The following is a 23801-nucleotide window of genomic DNA, read 5'->3' as shown; positions in this document are numbered from 1 at the left end:
CGGTAGAGTCTTGCGTCTCTCAAAATCACATTATTTTTTGGCTAGCCCAAATAGTTTTCCTCCAGAGGGTATTTGTTTGAGGTGTGGATTCTCAGTAACTCACTGTCTGTCTGCCCCTGTGAGCTCGTTAGTGACCAGCTGGTTCGTTCGTGAGCGCTACCTTAGTGTTCGATAACCATAAAAACAGTAGTTTAGGAGTCATCCACTGTGCAGGGACGTGTAGGTTTAACCGTGGTTAGCTAACGATAAATATGGACGTGCATGTCATGAGTTGGGACAGAGACCCGGGACGAGCAGACCGTAAGTAATGTGGAGGCAGGACGGTTAGATATTTCAAACATGGGAGAGCGGCATTAACGAGCTAGCTAACGAAGCTACTACAGGAACCCCATCAGAGGGTGAGTGCTAACGAGGCTACGCGCCGAGCAGCACATCTCTCTTCGACCACTGCCTCCGTACGAGACACCGGAATTTTCCGACGCCCTGCCCGTCTGCTGGCGGCAGTTCGAAGTAAACCGGGGGTTGTGACGTTGTTCCTTCGGTGTTGTCATTGAACTGCAGACACGTGACTTTATTTTCTTACGCGAATGACAGGAGATCGTTCTTTTCGTTTGGTCTTTTTACGCAACAAAGCATCAACTTAATATACTATTAATAACCTTTTCCGCGGACCACAAGAAGGTCCGTCGGATGATAAGCACGTCGAAATACCCGGGGTGTATTAGGTATTAGGTTACGGGCGGACAGGCCGGGGTTGTGGCGGGGGCGCTGGTGGGCAAAACTGCAGTGAGGAGTGAACAATTGTAAACGCCATGAGGGCGATTTTGAAGGGACCAGCACAAAGCTCTCGCCACATCTTTATTACCTTACCTGGCCACAGAAGAATGTGTTACATCAAAGAGGATTTCCACATACCGTACATCCTGAAATAGTGGCCGGGGCTTTTATTTACATAGGCTGCACAGCGCACCGGCCTGTATTTGGGGCAGACTTTTAGTAGGGGCAGGCCTTTATTTCTTACTTACCGGTATCTTCTGTTATAGAATTGTATTATTTAAATAAAATAACGGGGATAATTACAGTAGGCTAATATCATTCATTGCATATGCGTTCAGCACTTCCTGCAACCATTTACCGATAGGCTACCGGTAGAATGAAACCAGTAGACCTATAGCTAATCAACTTTCTGGAAATGAATCAGTAATAAACCATAGTGTCAGTCTTAAGATACATCGTTATTTTCAGATATTATCCAATGTTTTCGATTACAATCAAGCAAGTCAAAAATTTCACTCAGCCAAAAAAAAAGTTTATCGCGTATAGCGCTTTATTTGCAGTGTCAACGTAACAATTAATATCTGGTCCTGTCAAAGGACAGCAATCTTAGAACGAACAGGAGACAACCAAAATTAAACCAAATGGCCAGGACTTAGACTAGGTCTGTCATATTACGCAACTACCAAATTCATCAGCAACATCAGAATGGGCATAGCCATTAAGCTACGGTCAAATGGAGCAAACAAACTCAGAACTAAGTAGTATTGTAGTCATGTAGTATTAAAACGCTTTAAGTGGTCAGAAGACTAGAAAAGCGCTGTACAAGTCCATTTACCAAGTTCATTTAGTTTGAATGAAAAACATTCTCTCTCCCAACTAGGGCTGCAACAACGAATCGATGAAATCGATTAAAATCGATTATTAAAAGCGTTGGCAACGAATTTCATTATCGATTCGTTGTGTCGCGCGACTATTATCTTTGAATATTAAAAGAAAGTTGCGCGCGCCGCGCACAGCTGAGAAAAAAAAAGTTGACCGCTCGCGCAGCAGAACGGAGAAGAAAAAAAGCTCCGGCCAGCAGAGCGTTGCTAAGAAAAATAAACAAAGAGCAGAGGAAAGACCATCGGAGAGACCCGTAATACTGTTCTGAAACATGCGGAGGCAGAGAAACCAATGCGCCCTAAATCCTCCCAGGTATTTCACACTGAAATGGGGGGTGCGGGTCCTAGCGGGCAACGGGGGGGGGGTTGCTGCGGTTTTCTTTGCAGCGCCAGTAGTTTTACGTTCTAATCGCCGCGCTCGACTTCAAGGTGTAACCTTTATTATTGTTCGGTCTGAAACAGCGCGCCCAGTGACGGGTGGTGCAGCAATATTGATGTCCGGGTGGAAATCAGGAGAAAGGTCGGTCAGGATATTTTCGGGAGGGGCTTTGAAATTCGGGAGGGTTGACATGTCTGATGGTAAGATATGCAAAAGCGACATGGCTCTGCACGGGAGCACCACGGGGATGATTCATGATTTTGTGCCTAATATATTTAATTTGGCGGCTGTAAAGTATGCATCATGCGATGTGTGTATGTTTTTTGTGTTAGTCCATTTTATTTGCTTACTTAGGGATGTTCAAGGAGCAATCTGTTAGTGCAAAACATATTTAGAAAGTGCCCAGTCAGTTCTATTTTTCAATAAAGGGTTGGAAATTATTGTTTTTACATTTTTTATTTTTTTATCCGATTCATCGATTAATCGAACAAATAATCGACAGATGAATCGATTATTAAAATAATCGTTAGTTGCAGCTCTACTCCCAACCCCCCCCTCACCCAATTCCATTATTTCAAAATAAAAGCCTCAATGATTATCTGTACCTCAACCATAGGTACACCACATGACATTACAATACTAGTACAATTAGTACTTACTTCTTCTACTGCTAGTTCCACAATTACAACGATAACTAGTACTAAACCTTATATTACTACAAAAAATGTATTTTTTAATTCTCAGCTATTCCTATTTTTATTCTTTCAGCAATGTTTAAATTCATTTCAGCTTTTATTAGTTCTGTATTTTTTCAAATTCATAGAAGCTTCTCCCATTTCTGTCTCTTCTGTCCCTGGGGTTTACTTCACTTCCTGCTTTGTCCTGTCATCCGCTGTGATTGTCTTTCCATGATTGTTTCCACTAGTGTCCAATCACCTGCACCTCCCCTGTGTATTTAAGCCCTGGGTGTCTTGTGCTTTCTGGATTCATAGAAGTTTAGGATTTTTTAACATATGACTATTAAAGACTTTTTTTGTTGGTGCGAACTCTGCACCTGAGTCCTCCTTCCTGCCACTCCACCCTAGCAGTTCTGACAAATTTATCATGACATTTTAGCATTTTCATGGCTACTTGAACAAGGTTTGCCTTTTTAGCAATAAACAATTCTCATTAGTTGGAATGCTTCAAGCATTCCAAGTATTGTTCTTCTAATCTTTATTAGTTGGAATGCTTCAAGCATTCCAAGTATTGTTCTTCTAATCTTTATTAGTTGGAATGCTTCAAGCATTCCAAGTATTGTTCTTCTAATCTTTATTAGTTGGAATGCTTCAAGCATTCCAAGTATTGTTCTTCTAATCTTTATTAGTTGGAATGCTTCAAGCATTCCAAGTATTGTTCTTCTAATCTTTATTCCGACTTATTCATCTTCTTCATATTCTATTTCTTCCGCCGCACCTTTCAACTCCTTCACACTTTCAGCTATTAAGACCATTCAAATATTAAAATGTTCAGCTCATTCAGGGGAGGGGTGCTATGACTTTTCAGCTTTTTAGCTCTTATAATTGAATTAATATAAATTAATATCTTCAACCTTTTTAACATGGTTTCCTAATGTATTAAATTTAAAATCCTTTCAAAACTTCTTCAACTTTCAACTTTTTCAGCTTTTCCAATCTTTCAGCTAGAGACACCATTTAAACTTTAAAATGTTGACACAAGTCTTAACAATTTCCTAAAAAAAACAGCTTGTTGATATCTATTATAGTTTTTTCATAACCACTCATTATGTTTCACTAGTTTTGGGGTCCTTTTCGAATTTAGAGTGAGCGCTAGAGTGCGGGCAAAGTCGGAAGACAAGAGAGGGTCCATGTTTTGTAAACTGTTGGTAGAGCAGTTTTAAAAGACATAAAGACATAAAAACTACACTCAAACGTTCGGTAGAGTCTTGTGTCGCTCAAAATGTAATTATTTTTTGGCTACTCCAAATAGTTTTGCTCCAGGAAGCATTTGTTTGAGGTGTGGGTTCTCGGTAACTGTCTGTGAGCTAAGTGCACCTTGCTCCGTTGCCGCGCCAACGAGCTGGGGCTCTTTCTGTGACTCACAGCTGATCCTAATTAGCTGATTAGTGCAGCCTGACATGACCTCCTTCTCTCCACCTTCTCTCATCATTTCAAACCCCCATGGAGGGAGTTCTTACTGTAATGTTTGATGAGGCCTATTAAATAATATATACTGTCTCTCAACCCCCCCACCCACTCCCCCAATACCATCATTTCAAAATAAAAGCTGCAGTGATTATGTTATTTAAACATGAAGCTTAGGATTCAGCTGTTTCGTTGAATACTTATTGCGCTTTCAAATAGTACTACAACCACTACTAATATTTCTAGTACTTCTAGTAGTACTTCTAGTATTTAAACTGGTATTATTACTAAAATACTTTTACTACTAGTATTTCAACCCAATGGAGGGAATTCTTACTGTAATGTTTGATGAGGCCTATTAAATAATATATACTGTCTCTCAACCCCCCACCCCGCCACCCACTCACCCAATACCATCATTTCAAAATAAAAAGCTGCAGTGATTATGTTATTTAAACATAAAGCTTAGGATTCAGCTGTTTCGTTGAATACTTATTGCGCTTTCAAATAGTACTACAACCACTACTAGAATGTCTAGTACTTCTAGTAGTACTTCTAGTATTTCAACTGGTATTATTACTAAAATACTTTTACTACTAGTATTTCAACCCAATGGAGGGAATTCTTACTGTAATGTTTGATGAGGCCTATTAAATAATATATACTGTCTCTCAACCCCTGCACCTACTCACCCACTCCCCCAATACCATCATTTCAAAATAAAAGCTGCAATGATTATCTAATTTAGCCATGAAGCTTAGGATGAAGCTGTTTTGTTAAATACGTATTGCTCTTTCAAATAGTACTACAACCACTACTAATATTTCTAGTACTTCTAGTAGTACTTCTAGTATTTCAACTGGTAGTATTACTAAAATGACTTTTACTACTACTAATATTACTAGTACTACTAGTATTTCAACCCCAATGGTGGGAATTCTTACTGTAATGTTTGATGAGGCCCATCAATTAATAACTTTAGTTTTCTTAGCTTAGGGCGACTGTGGGTGAGTGGGGAGCGCGGGCGGCCGTCCTCCAATCAGAGGGTTGGCGGTCTGATCCCAGGCCTGGCTAACCTGTATGTCACTGTGTCCTTGGGCAAGACACTTGATCCCAGAATTGTTCCTCTAGCTGTGACTACACTGTGTGAATGTTAGTTACTGGTTGGGCAGGTGCCACTGTGTATGGTAGGTCCTGTCATTGGTGTGTGAATGGGTGAATGATGTTATGTAGTGTTAAGGTGCTTTGAGTGGTCAGAAGACTAGAAGAGCGCTGTACAAATCTATTTTACCAAGTCCATTTGGTTTGAATAACAAACAGTCTGTCTCTCAAACCCCCCCACCCAATTCCATTATTTCAAAATAAAAGCCTCAATGATTATCTGTACCTCAACAATGGGTACACCACAATTGCTTTCAAATACTAGTGAAACTAGTACTTACTTCTTCTACTGCTGCTAGTACCACTAGTACCACAATTACAACTATAGTACTAAACTTTATATTACTACAAAAAATGTATTTTTTAATTCTCAGCTTTTCCTATTTCTATTATTTCAGCTTTTATTATTTGTGTTTTCAAATTCATAGAAGCTTCTCCCATTTCTTTTTTTGCAATTCTTTCAAGTTCATTTCAGCTTTTCTCATTTCTGTAATTTCAGCAATTTTAAATGTATTTCAGCCTTTTCTATTTCAGCAATGTTTAGAAAATTTCTGTATTTTCAGCCATTTTTAAATGTATTTCAGCTTGTTTCAATTCTGTACTTTAAGCAACTTTTTCATATTATTTTCAGCCTGCATTCCAACGCATTTTCAGCAGGAAATGCATTTTCTAGTTAGTTGGAATGCTTCAAGCATTCCAAGTATTGTTCTTCTAATCTTTATTAGTTGGAATGCTTCAAGCATTCCAAGTATTGTTCTTCTAATCTTTATTAGTTGGAATGCTTCAAGCATTCCAAGTATTGTTCTTCTAATCTTTATTCCGCCTTATTCATCTTCTTCATATTATTATTCTTCTATTTCTTCCGCCGCACCTTTCAACTCCTTCACACTTTCAGCTATTAAGACCATTCAAATATTAAAATGTTCAGCTCATTCAGGGGAGGGGTGCTATGACTTTTCAGCTTTTTAGCTCTTATAATTGAATTAATATAAATTAATATCTTCAACCTTTTTAACATGGTTTCCTAATGGATTAAATTTTCAAATCCTTTCAAAACTTCTTCAACTTTCAACTTTTTCAGCTTTTCCAATCTTTCAGCTAGAGACACCATTTAAACTTTAAAATGTTGCCACAAGTCTTAACAATTTCATTAAAAAAACAGCTTGTTGATATCTATTATAGTTTTTTCATAATCACTAATTATGTTTCAGTAGTTTTGGGGTTTCTTTAGAATTTAGAGTGGAGTTTTCCGGATTGTCCCGCGATTTAGAGTGAGCGCCGTGTCAGGATTCAGTAAAAAAAAAAGAGGCACTTTTATCTTTACGGCCACAATATTCACTTTTCAGCCTTCATTTAAAAAGAAAACATTAGCCGTGCTTGTGCTGGTTGGACTCGTATAAGTTTGGAATCTCAGAGTTATTTACTTTTTGCGTGAGGAGCCTGATTGTGAGACAAAGTCTGCCCCGAGCCCCATAAGCTTCCATACAAATCTGGCGACATTTAAAAAAAAAAAAACACAGCCGGTACACTTTTTGTAAACGGCTGTTTGAGCCGTTTTAAAACACATAGAGACATAAAAACTACACTCATGCGTTTGGTAGGGTCTTGGGTCTCTCAAAATGTCATAATTTTTTGGCTACCCCATATAGTTTTGCTCCTAGAAGCATTTGTTTGAGGTGTGGATTTTGTCTAAATCTCTTCACTCTCTTCGCCGTGAGCTAATTAGCGACCAGCTGTTGATCGATGCCCATAAAGACGTAGCTCAGGGACGTGCAGGTTTAACCGTGGTTAGATAACGGTACGTATGGACGTGCGTGTCGTGAGTTGGGACGGAGACCCGGGATGAGCAGACCGTAAGTAATGTGGAGGCTGGACCGTAAGATATTTGAGACATGTGAGAGCCATAAGTACTAGAGTGCTAGCTAGCTATACTGCTAACGAGGCTACTCCCCGCTGGAGACTTAAACCGTGGGTGTGACGTTGTTCCTTCGGTGTTGTCATTAAGCTGCAGGCACGTGAGTTTATTTTCTTACGCGAGTGATACTATTAATAACCTTTTCGCGGACCGCAAGAAGGTCGTAGGTTAATAAGCACGTCAAAAGTTACGGGGAGTGGCGTGACGTTGTTCCTTCGTGGATTGAGCTGCAGATACGTGAGTTTGTTTTCTTACGCGAATGACAGGAGATCGTTTGGTCTTTATTTTACGCAACAAAGCGTCAACTTAATATACTATTAATAACCTTCATCGGACCGCAAGAAGGTCCGTCAGTTAATAAGCACGTCAAAAGTTACGGTGGACCAGCCGGGGTTAGGGGGGAGGAGGGGGTCCGCTGGTGGGCGAAACTGCGCACTGAGGAGTGAACAATTGTAATCGAGATGGGGGCTGTAGTATTTGTGTGTGTCCACTAACATGTAATTGTCCAAGTGAAACACGTAGTACTTGTATTAGTCATTGGCGCTGTAAGCGTCCATGTTTATTTCACAAAACCGCGCATCTTTATGACATCATCAAGACATGACGGTTAACTTATCCGGAAGTATCCAGGAGCGTTTTTGATGGCACCGCCACGAAGCTTTCAGTAATTTCTACACTATTTGCAAACTTTTGAGGCACTCACCAACCATGCAAAATGTTTTTATATTTTATTTTGACTTGTTGCCAGGATCTTCTCCTGTCTTGTTTATTCTGTGCACATGGGCAGGTGCCACTGTGTATGGTAGGTTGTGTCATCAGTGTATTAATGGGTGAGAGATGTCATCTAGTATTAAAGCGCTTTGAGTTGTCAGAAGACTAGCAAAGCGGTGTACAAGTTCATTAAGTTTGAATGAAAAAGATTCAGCAATGTTTAGAAGTAATTTAAGCTTTTATTAGTTCTGTATTTTGTCAAATTCATAGAAGCTTCTCCCATTTCAGTTTTTTTGCAATTGTTTCAAGTTCGTTTCAGCTTTTCTCATTTCTGTATTTTCAGCAATTTTTAAATGTATTTCAGCCTTTTTTATTTCAGCAATGTTTAGAATAATTTCAGCTTTTATTATTTCTGTGATATCAAATTCATAGAAGCTTCTCCCATTTCTGTTTTTTTGATATTCTTTCAAGTTCATTTCAGCTTTTCTCATTTATGTATTTCAGCTTTTTCTATTCTTTCAGCAATGTTTAGAATAATTTCAGCTTGTTGCATTTTAAGCAACTTTTTGAAATTAATTCCAGCTTTTATTATTTCTGTGATTTCAAATTCATAGAAGCTTCTCCCATTTCAGTTTTTTTGCAATTGTTTCAAGTTCATTTCAGCTTTACTCATTTCTGTATTTTCAGCCATTTTAAAATGTATTTCAGCTTTTTCTATTCTTTCAGCAATATTTAGAATAATTTCAGCTTGTTTCATTTCTGTACTTTAAGCAACTTCTTGAAATTAACTTCAGCTTTTTGCATTCCAACGCATTTTCAGCAGGAAATGCATTTTCTAGTTCTACTATTTCTTCCGCCGCACCTTTCAACTCCTTCACACTTTCAGCTATTAAGACCATTCAAATATTAAAATGTTCAGCTCATTCAGGGGAGGGGTGCTATGACTTTTCAGCTTTTTAGCTCTTATAATTGAATTAATATAAATTAATATCTTCAACCTTTTTAACATGGTTTCCTAATGGATTAAATTTTCAAATCCTTTCAAAACTTCTTCAACTTTCAACTTTTTCAGCTTTTCCAATCTTTCAGCTAGAGACACCATTTAAACTTTAAAATGTTGACACAAGTCTTAACAATTTTATTAAAAAAACAGCTTGTTGATATCTATTATACTTTTTTCATAATCACTAATTATGTTTCATTAGTTTTGGGGTTCTTTTTGAATTTACAGTGCGTGCTAGAGTGAGGAGAAAGTGAGACAACAAAAGAAGGTCCATGTTTTGTAAACTGCTGGTAGAGCAGTTTTAAAACACATAGAGACATAAAAACTACACTCAAACGTTCGGTAGAGTCTTGTGTCTCTCAAAATGTCATTATTTTTTGGCTACTCCAAATAGTTTTGCTCCAGGAAGCATTTGTTTGACGTGTGGGTTCTCAGTAACTCTCTGTGAGCTAAGTGCAGCTGCTGCGTTGCCGCGCCAACGAGCTGGGGCTCTGTGACTCACAGCTGATCCTAATTAGCTGATTAGTGCAGCCTGACATGACCTCCTTCTCTCCACCTTCTCTCATCATTTCAAAGCAACCCCCATGGAGGGAGTTCTTACTGTAATGTTTGAGGCCTATTAATATATTCTGTCTCTCAACCCCCCCACCCACTCACCCAATACCATCATTTCAAAATAAAAGCTGCAATGATTATGTTATTTAAACATAAAGCTTAGGATTCAGCTGTTTCGTTGAATACTTATTGCGCTTTCAAATAGTACTACAACCACTACTAAAATGTCTAGTACTTCTAGTAGTACTTCTAGTATTTCAACTGGTATTATTACTAAAATACTTTTACTACTAGTATTTCAACCCAATGGAGGGAATTCTTACTGTAATGTTTGAGGAGGCCTGCTAATATATTCTGTCTCTCAACCTCCCCACCCCCCCACCCACTCACCCAATACCATCATTTCAAAATAAAAGCTGCAATGATTATGTTATTTAAACATGAGGCTTAGGATTCAGCTGTTTTGTTAAATACTTATTGGGCTTTCAAATAGTACTACAACCACTACTAATATTTCTAGTACTTCTAGTAGTACTTCTAGTATTTCAACTGGTATTATTACTAAATGACTTTTACTACTACTAATATTACTAGTACTACTAGTATTTCAACCCAATGGAGGGAATTCTTACTGTAATGTTTGATGAGGCCTATTAAATAATATATACTGTCTCTCAACCCCCCACCCACTCCCCCAATGCCATCATTTCAAAATAAAAGCTGCAATGATTATGTTATTTAAACATGAAGCTTAGGATTCAGCTGTTTCGTTGAATACTTATTGCGCTTTCAAATAGTACTACAACCACTACTAATATTTCTAGTACTTCTAGTAGTACTTCTAGTATTTCAACTGGTATTATTACTAAATTACTTTTACTACTACTAGTATTTCATCCCAATGGGGGGAATTCTTACTGTAATGTTTGATGAGGCCTTCTAATATATTCTGTCTCTCAACCCCCCCACCCACTCCCCCAATACCATCATTTCAAAATAAAAGCTGCAATGATTATCTGTAATTTAGCCATGAAGCTTAGGATAAAGCTGTTTTGTTGAATACGTATTGCTCTTTCAAATAGTACTACAACCACTACTAGTACTTCTAGTAGTACTTCTAGTATTTCAACTGGTATTATTACTAAAATGACTTTTACTACTACTTGTACTACTAGTATTTCAACCCCAATGGAAGGAATTCTTACTGTAATGTTTGATGAGGCCCATCAATTAATAACTTTAGTTTTATTAGCTTAGGGCGACTGTGGGTGAGTGGGGAGCGCGGGCGGCCGTCCTCCAATCAGAGGGTTGGCGGTCTGATCCCAGGCCCGGCTAACCTGCATGTCAATGTGTCCTTGGGCAAGACACTTATTCCCAGCATTGTTCCTCTAGCTGTGACTACAGTGTGTGTGAATGTTAGTTACTGGTTGGGCAGGCACCACTGTGTATGGTAGGTCCTGTCATTGGTGTGTGAATGGATGAATGATGTTATGTAGTGTTAAGGTGCTTTGAGTGGTCAGAAGACTAGAAGAGCGCTGTACAAATCTATTTTACCAAGTCCATTTGCTTTGAATAACAAACATTCTGTCTCCCAAACCACCCAATTCCATTATTTCAAAATAAAAGCCTCAATGATTATCTGTACCTCAACAATAGGTACACCACAATTGCTTTCAAATACTAGTGAAACTAGTACTTACTTCTTCTACTGCTGCTAGTACCACAATTACAACTATAGTACTAAACCTTATATTACTACAAAAAATGTATTTTTTAATTCTCAGCTTTTATTATTTCGGTGTTTTCAAATTCATAGAAGCTTCTCCCATTTCTGTTTTTTTTTGTTGCAATTCTTTCAAGTTCATTTCAGCTTTTTTCATTTCTGTATTTTCAGCAATTTTTAAATGTATTTCAGCCTTTTCTATTTCAGCAATGTTTAGAATAATTTCAGCATGTTGCATTTTAAGCAACTTTTTGAAATTAATTTCAGCTTTTATTATTTCTGTGATTTCAAATTCATAGAAGCATCTCCCATTTCAGTTTTTTTGCAATTCTTTCAAGTTCATTTCAGCTTTTCACATTTATGTATTTCAGCTTTTTCTATTATTTCAGCAATGTTTTTAATAATTCCAGCTTGTTTAATTTCTGTACTTTAAGCAACTTTTTAAAATTAATTTCAGCTTTCTGCATTCCAACGCATTTTCAGCAGGAAATGCATTTTCTAGTTAGTTGGAATGCTTCAAGCATTCCAAGTATTGTTCTTCTAATCTTTATTCCGCCTTATTAGTTGGAATGCTTCAAGCATTCCAAGTATTGTTCTTCTAATCTTTATTCCGCCTTATTCATCTTCTTCATATTATTAGTTGGAATGCTTCAAGCATTCCAAGTATTGTTCTTCTAATCTTTATTCAACTTATTATTATTCTTCTATTTCTTCCGCGCCCCCTTTCAACTCCTTCACACTTTCAGCTATTAAGACCATTCAAATATTAAAATGTTCAGCTCCTTCAGGAGAGGTGTGCTATGACTTTTCAGCTTTTTAGCTCTTATAATTGAATTAATATAAATTAAAAACATCAACCTTTTTTAACATGGTTTCCAATGGATTACATTTTCAAATCCTCTCAAAACTTGTTCAACTTTCAACTTTTTCAGCTCTTCCAATCTTTCAGCTAGAGACACCATTTAAACTTTAAAATGGTGACACAAGTCTTAACAATTATTTAAAAAAAACAGCTTGTTGATATCTATTATACTTTTTTCATAATCACTAATTATGTTCCATTAGTTTTGGGGTCCTTTTTGAATTTAGAGTGGGCGCTAGAGTGCAGACAAAGTGGGAAGACAAGAGAGGGTCCATGTTTTGTAAACTGCTCGTAGAGCAGTTTTAAAACACATAGAGACATAAAAACTAGACTCAAACGTTCGGTAGAGTCTTGTGTCTCTCAAAATGTCATTATTTTTTGGCTACTCCAAATAGTTTTGCTCCAGGAAGCATTTGTTTGAGGTGTGGGTTTTCTGTAAATCACTGCCTGTCTGTGAGCAGCTTCTCCGTCGCCATGGATACTCCACTCTGTCAGTTGGTCTCACCCAGCTGAACCATAACGGCTGATTAGTGTCGTCACGTGACACAGCTATTCTTTCAACCAGGGTTCGTACAGTCATGGAAAAAAATAACAATACGGACATGTTTCTTTATATACAGCCCCTGAGATTACTTTGGGATGTCAATCTGAAGTTCCACACCCAATAGCGCCCCTGAACTTGGCCATAGGTCCGGCCAATCATTGACCAGGAAGTTGGTGTGCAGGCGAACGGAGAGTGCGGAGGGGGCGGGACGAGGGAGAGACTAAGAGCGATGAGCAATGGCGGATACGATGGCAGATGCGTCTGCTAATCGCAAGTTTAGCTTCAAGTTAAGTTCAGGGTCCGTGTCGAGGAAGAATGACATGGACGTGTCTATGTCGTGAGTGGGTACGGTGACCCGGGATGAGCAGACCGTAAGTAATGTGGAGGCAGGACGGTTAGATATTTGGGACATGGGAGAGCGATACGTGCTAGCTAGTTATACTGCTAACGAGGCTGGAGACTTAAACCGGGGGCGTGACGTCATTAAGCTGCTGGCGGAGCCCGGGAAGTACACCTGTGATTGAGGAAGCGAGACGGTAGGATGTCAGCCAATTGCAAGTTTAGCATCAAGTTAAGTTCAGGGTCCGTGTCGAGGAAGAATGACACGGAGTGGCCGTGTGATGGACGAGCGTCTACACCTCCGGCGTTGGAGATCGTCTGTCGCCGCGTTAGCAAAGTATAGCTCGTGGGGTGCTAGGCGGGGTCTCCTCGCTATCTAGTGAAGTGTTTAGCTAACTTTAGGAACTTTATTAGCTCGTCACCAACGCTGAAGGCTTCACCGCGCCAGCTAACAACGACAGCCAGCCGGCTCGCCTCCACAGCCCGTGGTGCGCCAGCAGCACACCGGCTTTCTCCCCCCTAGTGATCGATGGCCATTTAGACCGTAGCTCAGGAGTCCTCCACTGTGCAGGGACATGTAGGTTTATCCGTGTTTAGCTAGATGTACATGGACGTGCGTGTCGTGAGTGGGGACGGAGACCCGGGATGAGCAGACCTTAAGTAATGTGGAGGCAGGACGGTTAGATATTTGGGACGTGGGAGAGCGATATTGCTAGCTAGCTAAACTGCTAACGAGGCTACTCCCCGTCTGCTGGACTTAAACCGGGGGCGTGACGTCATTAAGCTGCTGCTTTATTTTAACCAGATGTGACACACATGTACTTCTGTAATTACTTTTTTTGAAGGCTGCAACGTTAAACTTACAGCTTTTAATATAATAATAAAATCCTGCTAACATATTTTGTCAACAGGATCCCATATTTTGTTAAAACACACTTTTTTCTGAAATATTTGCAGAATGGTGTAGGAAAATGAAATAACTTTAAATAAAAGTACCGGCTTTTAATTGCAGATTCTTTTTTACTGTTTATTAAGAAGCACATGCTTCTTAAGACGTTCGGCCAAGAGACGTCTAATCCAGCCTAATTAATAGATGCATTTAAGAACAACATTTAAATAATATTACATGCGTGCATGATCTGATCATTTAAGTAAAAACCTTCAATGATCGTTTAGCTTACGGTAGAGGTTACTCCGTTTGTTGTTTGACCTGCTGTCTAATGCACGTTTTATTGTGTCTTACAGGTGCCTTGCTGGCCAGCGTCTCTCCTCTCATCTATTTTTGGCGGGTTGTTTAGATGAGCGTCAAGGGGCGCCCACAAAGCTCTGCTTATAATAGCAGTGCGATGGGTGTTTAGCAGGAGGTCCACGTCGTCCGGAGAGCCCTCCACATCCACCACCCCACACACTCCCGCCACCTCCTCTGAGATCGCCTCCTGTCATATACCTCTGTCACCAATTACCAGAGCATCAAATTGTAATTATGATAACCTAATCCTGGTCCAGAGCCATTGCTTGTTGATTTTACATTTTCTTGAGTGTCATATTTTTACTGTCATTTAAAATATTTTGTTTACAAGGAACAAGTTCAACAAGTAAGCCTACCTCAAGTGTGCACCTGCGTCCCAAATTGGGACTGGTTTGCCCGAAGGTGGGACACTCGGATGTTCGTGCCATCGCTCACCGCAGCTTCCCTCCAAAGACTCTCCCTCTCTCTCCCTCTCTCTCTCTCTCTCCCTCCCTCCCCCTCTCTCTCTGTCTCTCTCTCTCTCTCTCCCTCCCTGTCTCCTGCCAGTGGTTTTCGCCACTGACTGCCCATCTTGACGCTGGACTTGCTCCCGTTGGGCCAAAGTCCCATGTAACCACCCTGGGTTGCTCTTTTTTAATTAAAATACACAGATGTATTGGCGCGGGTTTGAAGTAACTGGTCGATTAATCTACCTTTGGTTGTTCTTTTAATTGCCCCCCTGACCCCTCCTCACTCTCTCCCTTTCTTTCTCCCCCCTTCCTGAACGTTCTAAAATGTATTTAGTATGTATTGTATTTAGTTATTTTTATTGTTGAATATATGTTATGGATTGTCTTAATTGTTTGTTCACCATGATAATAAATTTGATGGTTCTTTATTAAATATATTATTATTATGTTTCTTCCGTGGCAGCTTTAAACTGGGCGAGAATGTGTTTTTATGATTTTGTTTCTCAGCGAGTTACACTTTTATGTAAGTGATTTCCTCATGAATGCAATGACATTAATTATAATTATAATTATTAAAATAATAATACCTGACATGTACTATATATATATTATATTTGCACAATTCAAGAAATACAATATAGAAATAATAATGAATATCACTGCAGGAAGAAGCAAAAAGTCAACAGGCCAACTAAAAGCATACAAAATACTGTAATTTCAAATAACACTTTTAGACAAAAATGCGTTCTTGCCTACTCCCTAACTTATTCTAACTTTGTGTCCATTTTAATATTCCAGAATGGCCATGAAACAACGTATTTAAACCATCATTAATCCAGCTGTGTCTGGTTCTTAAAAAAGAGCAGGCCAGGGTGGTCAACTGAGCACTTCAAAACAATGTTAATGTTGATTTTTCACACCGTGGAGGTCGGCGAGATAAGTTAAATCTTAGCCTGTGGTGGCGTAAAAAAGGGCAACACGTTTAATATTTAGTGCACGTCGGCTTAAACAACTCCCAAATCCATCTTGTTAAAGTGTCAATGGTATAGACGAGGCTCTCTGCTTGCCTCCTCGGACCTCCCTGAGCAGCTGAAGAGACGCAGCGGGGCTATTCACCGCGGAGGGGGAGGGTCGTCGAGGTAAATTCATAGCCTGTGGTGGTGTAAAAAAGGGCAAAAATTTGGTATATGGTATATTTGGTGCATTTTGGCATAAATTGATATTAACTCGTAAATCCATCTTGGTAAAATGTCAATGGTGAGCAAAGTAACAAAAGCAAGAGAGGCCTTTCCTGTGCGACAAATAAAAATAAAAAGTTAAGAAAAAGACTTTTTAAATTAAACTCATCGCCATGTTACAGGGGGAAACACTGATTACGCTGAGCCTTTGGAGGGAGAGAAGCTGCCGTCAGTGATGTTCTCCAAGTGGGGACACATCAGAGTGTCCCATCTTAGAACCACCAGTCCCAATAGGGAAGCGCAGGCACAGTCCCCCAACCTCTCACTTGCACCCACTCACTCCACACTTCATAATAAACGGGGATGGACAGGGACGTCTGATGTGTTTCCGTGTGTTATTTATTATATAAACCACAAAAGTCTCTAATAAAACCAGAAAAGGTCCCACGGATGTGTCGCTTGTGCCAAAAAGTCGCCATGAGGGTTTTGAAAGTCAATTTACCTATATAGTCAATTAAGTCTACTACTCTGGATATTGCTTTATGTTCATACTGTACGCGTAAAACAGGGTTCATGTTTTTATCTGGCGTTTGAAAGCACCATTTCTGACTGCCCCTGAACGCAACATCGCAGCTCCGCTAATTTGTCCTGAAGTCTTCTCTGGTAAGTAACATTGAACATCTCTGCTAGGGGCTCGTTATTTCAATGGATTACATACAGTTTTAGCGTTTTAAAACAGAATTATAATGCATTTGTAAATCATTCCGAACATAAACATAAAGATAAAAGTTGAAACCCCCCTCACCCGTATGGCATAAGCTAATACGAACCCGTGACTAACACTAGCATAACAGCTAACACTGACTTTTCTCTGTAAAAGTGTTGTATTGGTTGTATAATGGGATTGTAACTGTTATAAAGGGATTAACCAGATAATTAGACCACTAGCTAGCTAACACATGTGCCAGTTATCATGTCTTAGTGTTAGTTAAGCTTTCGCGTTAGCGAGGATAATGCCGTTAGCATAATGCCGTTAGGATAATTCCGTTAGCATCATTCCGTTAGGATAATGCCGTTAGCATAATGCCGTTAGCATAATGCCGTTAGGATAATTCCGTTAGCATAATGACGTTAGCATAATGCCGTTAGGATAATTCCGTTAGCATAATGACGTTAGCATAATGCCGTTAGGATAATTCCGTTAGCAGAATGCCGTTAGCATAATGCCGTTAAAGGAAACTCTCAATTGCTGTGGGGCTTTTGTACAGGTAGCTAACGTTAGCCAATTTCAATGCATTTTTGAAACGCTGTTTATGCTGGGTTTAGTAATGTTAATTAACAAAGTAATTATGACGGTCATACTACTTTGTCTTATAGCTCACTACTTAGATAGCTAGGTTACAAGTTAGCCAACTAATATAAAGTCTTAAAGCTAGGAGTTGGCTGGTGTGGTCGTAACACAGTCCGTTGTCGTATATTTCGTACAGAATATTACACTCTCCCATTCATATCGGAATTATAAATGAGCAACCAACCAATTCCAATTCATTTATAAAACCTCTAAAACTAAATCATTGTTTCCATTAATTCAACTTAAATCAGGCTGTAATGTAAAAATGCAAAAAATAAATAAACCCATTAACATTAATATAATTTGCTGTGGTAGCCTGCCAGGCGCTAGCTGTTGCTAACCATTGACTTCAGTGGGAATAAGCTCATTTATGTCATAAGTACTGTTGCTGCTCGTCTAAGGCGTGTGTGTGTGTTTTATCTACAGTTAGAGAGAAAGAATAGTGTTAAATATGTTTTCAGGATTTATTGTATCTTGCTAGTGTCTCTTGAGTTAATTTTAACCAGATGTGACACACATGTACTATTGAACACAGTATTTAACTGCAGTAATCTACTTCTGTAATTACTTTTTTTGAAGGCTGCAACGTTAAACTTACTGTCAGTTTGTCCTATTGTTTCCTCTCGTAGACAACAGAACATCATATTCTCTGTGGTTGGTAAGTATACTAATATTGTACCTGAAATAACTGTTTAGGCCTTTAAAATCTTAGAACATTGTGAAAATGTCATGCAAAAGTCTCCCAGAATTATGTCCTTGTGTTTTGCCCACAAATTAGAGAGATTCCGTTTACTCTCATAGAGAAGCAAAGCAATCAGAAAATAGTGCATATTGCACCTGGAATCAGCTCGGAATTTAACTTCATACTTAATTCATCAATTAATAGCAACATGTTGAATGCTTTGTACCATAGTGCTATAGATTTGCATCTTAAAGTCCCTTAACAGCGTTCATAGGCAAACAATTTAGTCTTGTTGGCAACACAGTCAGTATTACCACACAGCTTTTGAATGTGACATTGGTTATAAATAAGGACATGAAGAGTCCACCTGAAAGAACTTTTATTTCAAATGTGCAATGAGTTGGTTTTCTAAAGTGTAACATATGTTTTTTTTCTCTTCATGCCTCACCCACCTGGACCCCTCCTTTCTGTGTTTAACTGCAGACCATCACTGCTAGTGACTTATTGCTGACTCTGAGGTGTGAGTTCACACTGATTCATTATGATTTTGCTGCAACTCAACTGATGTTATATTGGTTTACAGTTTAAAATGCCTTCCACCATAATATTTTGTCTCTACAGGAATTACATCCCTGTCTTGCGTTCTCAACAATATATAACCCAATCATGACAACAATGTGTTCTACAGTAGAATGAAATGTGACGGTTTCAGAGAAGAAATTAAACATAATTAATTTATCTCCCCCCAACTCAGAAGTGACCTGTTTCCTCCCAGGACGTCTTGGTGACTCCTTGGTGTTTTGACAGTAAGTTCCCACATGAGTGAAAACACATATTAAAGTGAAACACTGATGACCGTGACTGTAGAAGCAGTGTGTTCACATGGACTGTGAAAATAACACTAATTGACAGTGTACTGATGTAGTACTAGCCTCTTACTGTTTTGATGTCTATATCTGGAGACATTTCACAGCCAGGAAACAAGTATTCAACTCGGCTCTTAATATAATAATAAAATCCTGCTAACATATTTTTGTCAACAGAATCCCATATTTTGTTAAAACACACTTTTTTTCTGAAATATTTGCAGAATAGTGTAGGAAAATGAAATAACTTTGAATAAAAGTACCGGCTTTTAATTGCAGATTCTTTTTTACTGTTTATTAAGAAGCACATGCTTCTTAAGACGTTAGTTCAATATTAATACAAATCTACAAAAAATATTATAATTAAACAATATCGTAATTATAAGAGGTGGAACAATTTGAAAGTGCTGGCAGCAGTAACAACAACACTGTGTGCAAACTACTGATGTGAGAAGCAGTCGTTCGGCCATGAGTCGTCTAATCCAGCCTAATTAATAGATGCATTTAAGAACAACATTTAAATAATATTACATGCGTGTATGATCTGATCATTTAAGTAAAAACCTTCAATGATCGTTTAGCTTACGGTAGAGGTTACTCCGTTTGTTGTTTGACCTGCTGTCTAATGCATGTTTTATTGTGTCTTACAGGTGCCTTGCTGGCCAGCGTCTCTCCTCTATCATATTGGCACTCTGTCTATCCTATACCTTCTATCCACTCTGTCTCAATATTGGAACCTCTATCTATCCTGTCACATCTACCGCTCTGTCTCAATATTGGAACCTCTATCTATCCTGTCACATCTACTGCTCTGTCTTTGATATCAACAATTCTATCTTTCTATCCCCCTTCTATCCCACCTCAGGTTACAAGTACCTGATCTACCTTTACTGAACCACATAACGTTGGTTACCCTTGATTACAACAACCTCAGGTTACAAGTACCTGATCTACCTTTACTGAACCACATAACGTTGGTTATCCTTGATTACAACAACCTCAGGTTACAAGTACCTGATCTACCTTTACTGAACCACATAACGTTGGTTACCCTTGGTTACAACAACCTCAGGTTACAAGTACCTGATCTACCTTTGCTAAACCACATAACGTTGGTTACCCTTGGTTACAACAACCTCAGGTTACAAGTACCTGATCTACCTTTGCTGAACCACATAACGTTGGTTACCCTTGGTTACAACAACCTCAGGTTACAAGTACCTGATCTACCTTTGCTGAACCACATAACGTTGGTTACCCTTGGTTACAACAACCTCAGGTTACAAGTACCTGATCTACCTTTGCTAAACCACATAACGTTGGTTACCCTTGGTTACAACAACCTCAGGTTACAATACTAGTACTATTTACAAATTGGGCAAAGCTTTTGGAATAAACTGAGACTTTTTTAGTTCGAATTTGTTTCTGTTGAATTTGTTTCAATCTGTAAACAACAGTTACAGGATATTTGTACACTTTGTCAGAATTATATTTTTTATATACACAAACATTATTTAAAGTGTTTTGTTGTTTAACTGTTCATACTAAAATAAAATACAAGCATCTATAAGGAGAAATCAAATTTATTTGGAGTTCCTGTTTCCTGTCTACAGACCCAACGTTCTTCAGGCGCATTCATCTGTCATCACTCTCTTACAACCACTGTTTATGGTTTTGAATATAAACTAGTATAATATAGTATTCTTATTTTGTTGTATCTTTTTATCTGTTTTTGTACAACAACATTTGTGGTTTTCGAAACAACAACAATGCCAAGGAAAAGTAAGAGGTCGGAAGCTCAGAGCTTGCGCTGGCAGCGCTCCAATGACACTCACTGTGCAACAACTACTGAAGGAGCAGAATGTGTTGGTCCTAAAAGAAGTGCGGAGGTAAAGATGTCTGTAGAGTGTAAACGTGTGGAACAGGAAGGTCAGCCTGATGCTTCATGTGCACCACCTCTATCCTATGCAGATTTTGTAAAGAATGGAAAGAACAGTGATGATCCATGTGTAGCAGGACCTTCTAATGTCAAACAGGTAAACCTTACAGGTCAAAGTGATGAGTCATGTGAACCACAGGTATCCACTGCTGTAGAGAGAGGAAAAACCAGTGATAATCAATGTTCAGCAGGACCTTCTAATGCAGACTGTAGACCCTGGAGATCAGCCTTCTGAACAACATGTGCGTGCATCCCACAGCCAGGCTTCCATCAGATACGGCAGATCCAGAAATCGGCAGTGCACTTGTAACTCACTGACCTTTCTTGCATTCCTTCATGAGAATGAAAAAATCACAAGAGCAGACCTGGACCATGTTTTGAATAAAGGTAACACGATGTATAGAGATACCAGGAAACGAGTCACTAATCACATCTATCTGACCACCGATGAGCTCACTGATGAAGTTCCTGCACGCAGCGCTACACACTATGCCGACATGACTCAGCTTTCAAGGTACGGCACATTAGGAGAACCTTTACCTGGAGCTGTGGATAGCTTCCTGGACCTGGAGTCAGGACTCAGCTGCTTGTTATCAGATGTGAAGTACGCTCTGCTGTTAATGAGACTCTTGTGTATCGCAGTGTTCAGAACCAAGTCAGGCAGATATGGTTTCTTTGACCCACACTCCAGAACAGCCAGAGGTTTGCCCCTACCAGCCGGTTCACGCACACCCGGTACTGCTGTCATGGTGACATTCTCACGTCTCAGTGACATGATTGACAGGCTCAAGAAGTCCCACAGAATGATGGAAACACAGTCCTCATGTACCTATGAGTTGAAGCCTGTGGAGTTCTACGACATGAACACAGTCAACCTGAACAATGGTCTCCCAAACACAGACTGCAGACCTACAGCTGTCCCTGTGGATGGATCAAACTCACCTCCGCATAAGAGAAACACAGCCACTGATCAGACCATTTCACCTGAAATGACTCCTCACACTCCAGCTGTAAAACAACCAGAGGTCTTCATCACAACACATGATTCTCACAATAAATCAGAACCAACTGCTCAAGTGATAAACCCTGTTCTCAGTGATCTCTCTGACAACATATTGACAGCAGAGTCCAGTGACGTCATCTTTACATCAGTGGTGAGACAACAAGAGGTCATCTTCCCTGATGCCCCGAATGAACCACAACTGTCAAGTCAATCCACTTTCCTTAAATCACATGATGCTTCTCTCAATGAACCAAATATTTCTTGTTCAGTAGAAAATACTGTTGCCAGTGATTTATCTGATATTCTATTAAAGGGGATCTCATGTAAACTGACAAAGTGTAATAAAAACCAAAGGAGAAAAATGAAGAGAAGACTAATAATCTCAGAGAAAACTCAACAAACAAAAGAGATCAAGAAAAGAAAAGAAAAGGAAAAGTACGCTTCAAATAAAGCATATAAAGCAGAAAAAATATCTCATGCAAAAAGGCAATACCAGAACAATCCGGAATTTAGACAAAAGAAAAAAAATAATATAAGAGACAACGTTGACTTCAAACGAAAACGGAAAGAGTACATATCAAAGAGGTACAGAGAAAATGCTGATTTTAGACAGAAAAAAAAACAAATCTTTGTCTCTCATTACAGAAATAATCCTCAATTTAGAGAAAACAAAAGAAAAATCTTGGTCTGTCATTACAGAAATAATCCTGAATTTAGAGAGAAACAAAAACAAACCTTGGTCTCTCGTTACAGAAATAATCCTCAATTTAGAGAGAAACAAAAACAAATCTTTGTCTCTCGTTACAGAAATAATCCAGAATTTAGAGAGAAACAAAAACAGCACTTTACGGATCGCTACCGAGACAATGCTGAGTTTAGAAAAGAAAAAAAACTGTACTTCACTGCTTTTTATAAAGATAGCATTGATTTTAGAGAAAGGAAGAGATCTCATATTATTCAGCGTTATGCCCATGACCAGGCATTCAGACTGAGACACAAACAACTAATGAAACAACGAATGAAAGACAAATATAAAAACAATCCTACATATCGGAGTATGCAGAACATAAAATGTGCCATGAAAGTAAAAAGGAAATACAGAGGGATAAATAAACCAACAGTAGAAATTGACAACAGTTTGATCAAAGAGGCCATATCTGTTTTCAGGTCACAAATAAAGGCCGGTCCCACTTATGTTTGCACCGTCTGTCACAAAGCATCATTTCCAAACCAAGTGAGACCCTGTAAGAGGTTAAACTATGTAAGAAATCCAGACATGGTTGCATCATGCCTGACAGGAAAGTACGTCCATGTGTGTGATGATGAGTGCAGAGATGAACAACAGTGCAATGTGCCTGATGAGAGAAAGGACGAGTGGATCTGTCACACCTGCCACAATCATCTTAAAGATGGAGTCATGCCAACACTCGCTGTAGCCAACAACTTGGAGCTCGCTGACATTCCACCTGAACTGTGTGACCTCAACATATTGGAGAGACATCTCATAGCCAAGTGCATAGCGTTTGCAAAGATCATTCCTCTTCCCAAAGGACGACAGAGAGCGATACATGGCAACGTGGTTTGTGTCCCGTCTGAGGTGCAGGAAACAGTGGAAGCGTTACCCAGACTGAGAAGTGAGTCTCAAGTGATGAGAGTAAAGCTGAAGAGACGATTGTGTTACAGAGGTCATCAGCTGTTCCAGACGGTCACCTGGTCTAAACTAGTGCAGGCGCTGCATAAACTCAAACACATTCATCCACAATATCAGGACATCACTATTAGAGATGAGGCTGAGCTTTGTGACCCAACACTTCCTGATGAGGATGATGATGAGAATGCCTCTATGGATGAGAACGACTATGATGATGCTGATTTAAAGGAAATTGACATGTGTGAGAAAAGTGCACTGTGTGAGACGGAAACTGAGCTTGATGGAGAGCAGGATGTGGACATGTTGTCCTGTGATGGTGAACAACCAGAGGAGCAAAGAGATGATGAAGAACAGGAAGGTGACATGCCTAATGGTGGTTTTGCTCTAGAATCATGTCTTCAGCCATGTGATGTTTCAGAGGAGATTTTATGTTTCAGTG

General features: G+C 39.2%; 2 long non-coding RNA genes across 2 annotated transcripts in view; both read left to right on the top strand.

The window, feature by feature from the left end:
* The window catches only part of LOC134127038 (uncharacterized), a 90278-nt gene extending 75656 nt beyond the window's left edge, over positions 1-14622 (top strand). The window contains exons 2-3 of the long non-coding RNA XR_009955982.1: positions 14240-14471; positions 14575-14622. This is a non-coding gene — a long non-coding RNA (uncharacterized LOC134127038). The remainder of the gene's footprint in view (positions 1-14239; positions 14472-14574) is intronic.
* Positions 14623-15369: 747 nt separating this feature from the next.
* Positions 15370-19529, top strand: LOC134126986 (uncharacterized). Its single transcript, XR_009955917.1, has 5 exons — positions 15370-16533; positions 17851-17879; positions 18387-18421; positions 18658-18709; positions 19420-19529. It is a non-coding gene; the product is annotated as an uncharacterized LOC134126986 (long non-coding RNA).
* Positions 19530-23801: the final 4272 nt, after the last annotated feature.

Source organism: Pungitius pungitius, chromosome 3, assembly GCF_949316345.1.
Source record: "Pungitius pungitius chromosome 3, fPunPun2.1, whole genome shotgun sequence".
NCBI lineage: Eukaryota > Metazoa > Chordata > Actinopteri > Perciformes > Gasterosteidae > Pungitius > Pungitius pungitius.
This window is presented reverse-complemented; position numbering and strand designations above follow the sequence as displayed.